This window comes from Anopheles merus, chromosome 2L, assembly GCF_017562075.2.
Source record: "Anopheles merus strain MAF chromosome 2L, AmerM5.1, whole genome shotgun sequence".
Lineage (NCBI taxonomy): Eukaryota > Metazoa > Arthropoda > Insecta > Diptera > Culicidae > Anopheles > Anopheles merus.
This window is the reverse complement of record NC_054083.1, coordinates 301395-311261: the sequence shown is the minus strand read 5'-3', so window position 1 is coordinate 311261 and position 9867 is coordinate 301395. Positions and strand designations below refer to the sequence as shown.

The 9867-nt window shown below is 40.8% G+C and overlaps 1 long non-coding RNA gene across 1 annotated transcript; it reads left to right on the top strand.

The window, feature by feature from the left end:
- Nucleotides 1–3614: 3614 nt before the first annotated feature.
- On the top strand, nt 3615–4083 carry LOC121594740. Its single transcript, XR_006005017.1, has 2 exons — nt 3615–3748; nt 3923–4083. It is a non-coding gene; the product is annotated as an uncharacterized LOC121594740 (long non-coding RNA).
- Nucleotides 4084–9867: the final 5784 nt, after the last annotated feature.

Sequence of the window (9867 nt, the reverse complement as noted above, 5' to 3'; positions counted from 1 at the left end):
GTTTTTCGGCTGCTAGTTTCAGTGGGCTTTCCTCAATATTTTCGTTAGATGAGAAGGACATATATTTTCGGATACTTGTAGGATATTCTTTTATATACACCTGTTCGACAGATTTAGCGTCATTAGATTGGTCTGACGTTAAGACATTCCAGTTGCCTGGAATGCCTGCCCCCCTCCTGGTTGGCCATGTACCATCATCCGCCCAAGGGGTTGGGACTGGGCCCGTGTACCCAAGCTTGGATATACGATGATACATGTTACCACTGCACGAAACGGACGTCGCAAGATAGGAGTTGAGTAAGAGAGCCTATATTAACCTTCAAGGAGGTGTCGGATCTTACCCCATTTGCAGATAATTTGGTGGTATAGTGCGTTTAGTTTATTATCCTTCTCATCTTTTTTATTCCTTTTGGATCTTGCTGTTGCGATTTTCTTTTGCGGCTAGTTGTGCCATTAGCTTCAAAGCTGGCTTTCATGTTCAAATATCGCATGCGAACTATCACTCTCTGTTTTGCGAATGATTTAACTATCTCTGAGGGTAATTCGACTTGTTTCTGTATATTAACCGCTAATCTCCGTACGATTAATGTTTTCTTATTAAATTTACCATTTTTGTGTAATTTTTGGAATATTTTTTCCATTTTCTTTCCAATGTTCATAAACTCTTCACTGGGTTTGTGTAGTCCACCCAGCGACAAATGGTCCACAAATGTTGGTGGTTGGCAATAGCTATGCTCATTAAAAATTTTAAATGTTTGTATTCCTAGGTTTAAGCTGGGATACTTTTCGTTAAATTTTTTGCGAGGTAACCCATAATGTATTGCAATCCATCTTCTTCTTGTTCTGTCATTGTTAAAGGATTACTGCTCGCCGTACTGATAATATCACTATCTTCTGAGCTTATTAATCCATTAGCTTTTTCCATGCGTTGCATGTCTGGGAAGTTCGGTACTATTTCGGCTCCTGAAAACACCGTTGCAGCTATATATTCCTCCGGCTCTTCATTTAAATTACTTTCTTCAACGTTAGGTTCCACTGTCGTCAAATATTCATCCGGTTCTTGGTTGTTTTGTTGTCCGGTATGAGTTTGATTCCGTAATATGGTTGGGGATTTTCCAAGTATCATTATTCTTATACGGTAAAGACAGCTCAACGGCGATGGGTGATCATTCACCCCTCCTTTTTGTCTTACTTGCGAGAAGAAGTTCTCCAGTACATCTTGGTTAAGCTGTTAAAGAAAATTATAATACGAAGATAGAATAGATTATTTTAAACATTTTAAATAACTATACAGCATTGCACGATGGACAATAAACTTGGCCCAACATTTGCTGCTTTATACAATGCATAAATACTTGCCTTATATGTTGATATGAATTTGACTGCGTTTTTATGCTTTTCCTTCATGTCGTCAAACAGCATTTGTAGAGCAGTTGTTTGCATAATCACAGATTTTTGAAATGTTTGTAACGAAGATTTTCCCAACGCAATGGAATTCTCCATTAACTCGCGCATATCGTTGAGGGCCTTTCGCTGCATTTCGTTACCAATATACGATTTTTTGTAGTCTTCTTTTGCAAATGGTGAATACGAATTTGAGACACTGAACCATAAATCAATTTTTTCTATAAAATCTGCCAAATCACTTGCTTCTGTAGTGTCATCGTATCTCCGTAATGAAATTGCCACTGTACGCGATAGAAGTTGCGCTGCTTTCCGAACATTTTGTTTTTCTTGGCTAGTCATTCTTATGTGTCCTGTGTTTATTTTAAATATGGGTGTAATTTCTGCAGCCATTCTACCTTCAAGAATTTTTTTGAGTGGTTCAATAGTAATATTTTTTTCTTTATACTTAAATCCATGGTCCACTAGCCAGTTTCTCGTTAATTTCAGCAAATGCGGCACATCAGGAACAACGTACACATTTTTTTTTGTGACGGGATGCGGAAAGAATGGGTTATTATAATCTGCTCCCAGTTCTTTCCAACAGCTCGTATTTGCTGGGCAATTATCACTTACTATTGCAACAACATTTATATTAATCTCGCTCAGTCTGTTTATGATACTTATAATTATGTCTTTTGTCATACTTTGATCAAATCCGATGTATATTGGCTGCTTCCAGTTGTTGAATAATCCTCTAGCGATTACCACTTGCATGTAATTGTGAGGTCCCAATATTTCATCTGCAGCCGGATCATATTCCATAACGCTTTCTACCTTCATCTCATCGAAGCTTAAGACACATTCTTTGTCTCTTTTGGTAAACGTTTTTGTTACGGTCGCGATTAAATTAATGATATCATCTAAAATGCCTTGTTTAAGATTAATTCTTTGGGAATATTTTTCCAATGTTGACGGCGCTGGCATTGGAATTTTCATATCATTTCCGAGATATCCATAAACTCGTTTGGAAAAGTATCTTACTGTGAAAGCCTTGCTTATTTCTTCCTTTGTCCATCTGACTCGCTTCTTTCTCTTCGTTATTAAATCGATTTGATTGCTAGTTAATGTATCTCCTAGCACCTTTTTCATTTCAGGAACAAAATCTTCTTTTTGTATGCTTGTACTTTTTACGAGTTTAAGATCGTTTTCCAGGCACGTGTTTTGTTTCTTGAGAGCTGTATTTTCTTTTACAGCGGAATCCAGATGCTCCTTCAGAATCAAGTTAGCATCTTTTAATTTTTTTGCTTCATCCAATCGAGCTGTAAGAATACATATTTGTAGCTCTAGCTGTTTGATGGTTTTGTCTTTCTGGTCACAGTTTTTACATTCGTTTTCATTATTATTGTACAGCACACGTCGACGTTCCTCAATCATAAGCTGTTCATTATTCTCATCATTATTATTTGCGTCGTTTGAAGTTTGTAATATTGATGGAATAGCTTTTAAAAAGAGTCACAATGTACAAAACACATAATTAATAATCATCCAAATTTCAAATAGTAAGGCAGAACCTCACATTTCACATGACAGATAGCTATTCGCTCAGATAGATCATGCGATTAATTTAATGATACGACCCGGAACAGGTACGTGCGTACCGGAATCGTTTCCCACTAAATCCAATCCGTGGGTGCAACGCGTTCTAGTGGACCAGAGTTTCTCTTCTTCTCTTCTTTAGGCTCAACAACCGTTGTCGGTCAAGACCTGCCAGTAACACTTGTGGACTTGGCTTTCAGTGACTAATTGATTTTTCCCCCTAGCAGGACAGTCAGTACTACGTATGGCGGCACGATCCATTTGGGGCTTGAACCCATGACGGGCATCCAAACGCACTTCATTAACTTCATCGCTTCATCAATCATTTATGCCAACGGGCTTATGTTTCCTTACACCTACCGCAATTGCTACACCTACTGAACCTACTTGTACCTTACTGGTTGTCCCCACCCTACTAGCAAAGAGAATGTAAAAGTGTGCGTCTTTCAGGCGAGGGGCATGTAGAAGCAGGGAGAGACGGCTGGAAATACGCGGAATTGCTAGGAGGCGAGAGCGTGTTTTGCTTTCTACACAGTTTTCGCACTTACACAATCACACATGTGTGAATGTGTGCGTTCACTTTCAGCCTGCGCGCTCAGTTTGGTTTTCTCGCAGCGGCTTGCTGGTGTCGGTGTCTCGCTCGCACTAGTGCAGCGAGTGTTCCTCGTGCGTTCCCTTTCTTGCTACCACACAAAATCGTCAGTACAGTTCAAGCCTTCGCAGCGTGAGGCCGCGCGCGTTTTAGCCTAAGTCCCGGGCGCTCGATGTAATTTGAAGTGAAGTGTTGAAGTTTTATTTATTTCAATTCACATTATTACGGCCTCGGTCGTATTTTCAAGTGTTGAAGTGTTGTGCGCATTGAAATAAAGCAGCGTTAATCTTTCATAATTCAACATGAATATGTAAATTATGCTGCTTTATTTCAATGCTTTTTTTACAGTATTCAACATACACAACATACAGGCAGTAAGGCGGGTGCTTGAAGTGACGATTTTTTTATTATTTATAATAAAAAATATGTGTGGTTTTGTGGCAAGATTGTGGTTAGCGATGTGTGGAACTGTGCCTTAAGTTTCAATAAAGTGTTAAAATATCAACCGAGCTTGATGTGTTTAAGTTTTATTTCGATGCATGCGATTTTATTACGCTGCAAATCAAAGTGAACGAAAGCGCACAGCGCACAACGCGCAACGAAAGAAACGAGGGGGAGGGGGTGTCCAGCGCTACGCGCAAAGTGCGGCAACAGCGCAGCGCAAACCGAAAAGAACGCGCGGGAAGGGGTGTTCAGCGCAGCGCGCAAGTGCGGCAACAGCGCAGCGCAAACCGAAAGAAACGCGAAAGAGCAAGAACAGCTGATCCGCGCATCCAGCGCAGCGGGAGAGGAAAAAACGGGAGGGAGGGGGTATCAGCTGATCAGCTGTTTTGTATCGCGAGAGCGCCCCGTGTAATTTGAAGGCAAGCGAGAGAGCGCTGCGCGCGCTTGCTCTCAATTCGGAAAAAAATCACTGCCGCTCGACTATGGCGGACAATACAAATTCGACCGAACCCCTTCTCCCTGTTTCTACATGCCCCTCGCCTGTAAATTTAACTCTCTTTGCCTGTCGGGCAGTGATTCCGAGTTGCTTACGGATGGCTCCGACTCAGCAGGTGTGGGTCGATCCGCATAAACTAAAGCGATAGTAATTATACTATGATAGAAAAGTTTGAATGCCCGTCATGGGTTCATGCCTCGAATGGACCGTGCCTCCATACGTAGGATTGACTATCCTGCTATGTTAACAATAAGTCACTGAAAGCCAAGCTCACTTAACCGACAGCGGTTGTTGTGCCAAAAAAGAAGAAGGACCGTTTGAATGTGAATCAAATCACTTGCCGTCTTTACAGGAAAAAAAATCTCAAAACCTCTCAACAAAATCTTGTGTGCCCCATCTCTTTACTTTAGTAACGACTCAAAATTCATTTAAAAATTTAAATTAAAAACTTCACGCGTTCTTTCTGAATAAAAAAAAACTTCCCGCGTTACTCTGCGTGTAGAACAGTGATAAAAAGGATAAACTATGTGTATCTGTCGTTACGTGTCCTTAGTTACCGTTACGTGTGCTTGCTCGTTCGCTCAACACAACAACATCAACACGTTTCATCCAGATGCATCTGCATGACGCACACAATGCATCCGGTCATAGAAACATGACTTCGGTGCTGCCAGCCAGCCAGCCAGTGAGCTGAGTAATTGGTGCTCTTAGGAATAGTTAAGAAAAAAAAATGCACTACGCGAACTAAACGGATCCTGGGAAACCAAGGGGATACACACTAAAATCGCTCTTTATCCACAACTTCGCTCACTATTAAATTATCATTTTGATCTGTTTCCCGCTTAAATTTCCTTGAGAAACTTTACTGCACGACACTCAGTGGCGGATTAAGGGTATCAGGGGCCCTAGGCGGTAAGACGATTTGAGGCCCCCTGTAAATGCTAAATGATGGGGAAGGGGGGTTTGTACTGGCACTGAACTTGCTGTTGGGAAATTGAACAGTAAACTTGAAATGCCGTCGAGGGGGCCCTACGATCATCAGTCACAGGCTAAGACAAAGTCTGGCAGGGGGGGGGGGGGCAATCATTCGCCAACCTCGGGGCCCCAAACATCCATCCTTCCATGGGCCCTTGCCGCTAGTACTATGTCCATACAGCGTACTATAGACTAACGATCTACGGGGCCCAGGCAACCGCCTAGTCTGTTTACCGTTAGATCCGCCACTGACGACACTTAAATATTTTCGGCAATCCTGATTTCGTATTACAGATGAACTGAAGTTTATGTTTAAATAGTACACGGGATATAATTTATGTAATATTGCTAAACACTACTATAATAACAATATAAATATTCATTTACTTACCGCCACAGTTGAGCTTCCGCAATTCTCCATTTTTCATTAAGGGAGCATGATGCAACTGGTAATCCTCTGGCTGAAAATGAGAAGAGCAAATAACAGAACAATTAGTAGGTTCCCAATCCTCACCACGATTGCAAAATTTCTTCCAGACACTGCGCAACACAGTTTCTTTCGGAAATTTATGAAATGCCGTATTTGTTCCCAGTTGTTTCACTTTGCAACGATTGTTGCTACAGCAAAATACAGAACACGAGATCGGCATGATGAAAAAAAGATTCCTGAATAGGATGAATGGATAAAAATCGCTTTTAGGCAGAGAAGTATCCCAAGATGCGGATTGTTTATGCAATGCATGAACAAAAGTGTGATGAAATGGTAATAAACCGCCAAAAGAGATTCCTGAGAATTTTTGAACAATCGAAACGTAAACAAGACACCAATACATGTACAAGAGGTATTCTTGCCGTCAAAATCGGTGCCCAAGATGGTAGCTGTCAAACGGGCTAATATGTGACCTGATATCTCAACAGACCTTTGTGATATCCCATCGAAAACACCGGAACTACAGTAACACACGTCTGCTCTTTATTCCGTCCAACCTCCTACTGCCCGCACACCCACACTGCTACTCTCACATACCACATCCTCCCCTTGAGGAATAAGGCTACAAATTCTTTAATATTCGATTAATCGTTTTGGTTTTTTAATCAGCCTAGCCTGTCGTTCTTTCACTAGCCCTGCTACTTCCTCCGAACTACTACTACCACTTGTCAACCCTTCTTCCGCTTTTCGCATGAAAAATTTTTTTATGTGCTTTACATTACGATCGTAAATTTTTCCTGATTTTTTTTCCTTCACCGTTACCCTGCCAGCACCACAAATTTTAAGTACCTCATGCAATTCTTTTTTGTACGATGAGTCTGTCTTATCTGCTTTTTGATTTCTAACTAAAACCGTATCCCCAGGTTTAATGCTAAGAGGCCTAGCTCCACGCCTTGTATCCTCTCTTTGATTGCGCTGAAATTTCGCCATTTTATCCCTGTCTCGTAATTCATCATCGTTCGCTTGTCTAGTATCCGTTTTTGGGTTTGGTAACGTATGCCTAATAGCTCTACCAAACATTAGTTCGGCTGGTGCTATTTTAGTTACATGGTGCGGCCATGAGTTATAATCCGCTACATATTCCGCAAGGGCCTGTTTCCAGCATTTTTTTTCTAACCGTGCAATGGCTGCAATCTTATTTATACCTTGCATTCCACGCTCAACTAACCCATTTTCGGTAGGATTTAGAGGCGTGCTATTTATGAGTTTTATCCCCCATACATCTGCTAACCATCTTTTGAAATCTACCGCATTAAACGGGGGTCCATTATCTGCTTTTAATTTCTTAGGTACATAGTATGTTAAAAATATCCTGTTCAATGCTTTTTGTATACTATTCGCATCCGTTCGCTCTAGAGGGACGGCTATCAGAAATCGCGAGTAATTATCTGTAAGCACCAATGTTTTAACATTATCTGTGGTAGATGAAATATCCATTGACACATAATCCCATGGATTCTCCGGTAGCTCCGTTAATTCTATAGGTACCGCCGTATTTGTCGTTTTCACTAGCTGACATTCTGGGCAGCTTCTAACAAAAGCTTCAATCTCTTTGTCCATACCGGGCCACCAAAGTCCCGTTCTCAGAACATTTTTCATCGTGGACATGCCAGGGTGGCTTCTATGAGCTAATGTTAACGCTCGGTTCCTAAGCATATGCGGGAGGACCATCTTTTCTTGTTTAAATAGGAAACCGTTTTCCACATACAGCTCCCTCTGAAACGCTTTATACCTTGCAATTTCTTGTGGCCATTCATTCTCTTTATCTAACCAAGCAATAACCTTGTTTAATATAACATCTTTTTCTAATTCCTTTCCTACTTCTTCCGTGGTTAACGCCAATAGTGTTTCATTAACCTGGTTTACGCACGCAGTAACCAAACATAGTTCGTGAGGCTCCTTAGCAACCCCAAATTGGTAATCCTCTTTAGATCTGCACAGCCTAGACGCAGTATCGGCTATGTTCTCGTTTCCCGGAACGTGTTCGAAATCAAAATCATAATGGTCCAGTCTGATGAACCATCCTTCTGCCCTGGACATAATCCTCTTTCCTATATCTTTCTGTTTAGCCGGTTTAATCATAAATTTCAACGCTTCACTATCTGATCGCAACAAAAATTTCCTTCCTAATAGATAGTAAGCAAATCGTTCCATAGCCCAAACTATGGCCAAAGCCTCCCTATGCAGTTGCGGATAGCGGCTTTCCGTCTCCGTCAATCCTTTGGATGCACATGCGATAATACGCATTTCGGACGTGCTCAATTTTTCTTGGGCTAAAATTGCTCCCAAGCCCCAAGGTGATGCATCAGTATATAGTATGATCCTATCCTTTTCATTGAAATAACCCCTTTTGATAAGGTCTTCCATAGCAACCTTTTTCAATTCTTCAAACGTATTTTGATGCATCTCTTCCCATTTAAATTTATCTCTTTTTATCAAATCCCTCAACGGCTTAGTTTTATGTGAAAAGTCTCTGATAAATGGGCCAATAAAAGTCAACATTCCTAAAAAACTTCTAAGTTCACCTGCACATATTATTGCTTTAAATGAGCATTCTACGTCCAAAACTGCACTATTCGCATAACTCCGCAGCGTTGTTTCAGGGTGTGGCTGCCATTCACGCACACTCGACTGGGCGTGTGTCCTTATTTGCCACCAACTCTCAGCAGTAACAGTGTTCACCGATGCCCCAGTATCTAGTAAGAAAATGATAGGCACATTTCCGATCATGCAGTTAATGCGCCTTGGATCGTCGGTTACTGCATGCCTTCCTCGTTCGTCGGAAAACTGTTAAAGTAAATTAAAATAAAACGAAATAAATAAGATAAGTGAATCAAAAATACACTTTTGCCCACACACTCATGAACTTTTGACGGCGAGCAATTTCAGCTTGCTATATATATATACATACATATATACACACATACATACATACACACATACATACACACATACACACATACACATATACACATATACATATATAGCATGATAATAAGTTTTTTTTTTTTTTTGTTATTTTATTTATTTATTTATTTATTTATTATTTTTTTTTGGTACCGTTCTGCAGCGGGGTCTCCTATTACCACCTGATTAATGTCCTCGGTCTGCTTCTTCACCACATTTGGAAATCGATTTGATCCCAATCTGGTTCTGCAACAAATTGCCAGATGTCCTATGGCACCGCACCGGAAGCATTTTGATCTGGATGCTCCACACTTCCCCCAGCCATGTATTTTGTCACACTTTGAGCATTTCGTTGCTCCCTTATTATACGTGTTCCGAAAACCGTTTGGATGCATTCCCGATAGTCTCTTGTTTTGTTGTTGTTCGTACGGCTCATATCGTTCCCTTTTCGTTCTCCACGAAGTCACTGCCGCTACATAATTATCGCTATCTGTAAATTCTTTTGTCGTGCTTTTGGCAAGCTTTTGTTCTATCTCTCTCTTTTCCATTCTTACGAAATCAAGGTGTTTACCATGCTTTACTAATTTGTCCAATTCATTCCCAAATAAATCTGCCATTTCAAACAATTTTTCGGCAATCTGGGGAACCGAACGTCGCAACACAGCTTGCACTAACTCTTCAGTTTTCTGTTCTTCTGGCAGACCACAGAATTTCACTTGAGCTTCTAATCTTAACACCCAATCACCAAATGTTTCATCAGCTTCCATTTTCATTTCTCTCAGCTTCATCCTTTCTTTTCCCTCATCACATATGCCGTTGAAAAAATCGTCTACCCCTTTCACTGTTTCTGTATACACGTCCCCTTCACCACTTTTCACTCGTCTTTCCTGCATTTCTATAATGTTTAGCAGATAGCTTCCAGCAAATACTTTCAAAGCTATCAACTTCATTTCCGAATTCACTTTTCCTTTACACATCACT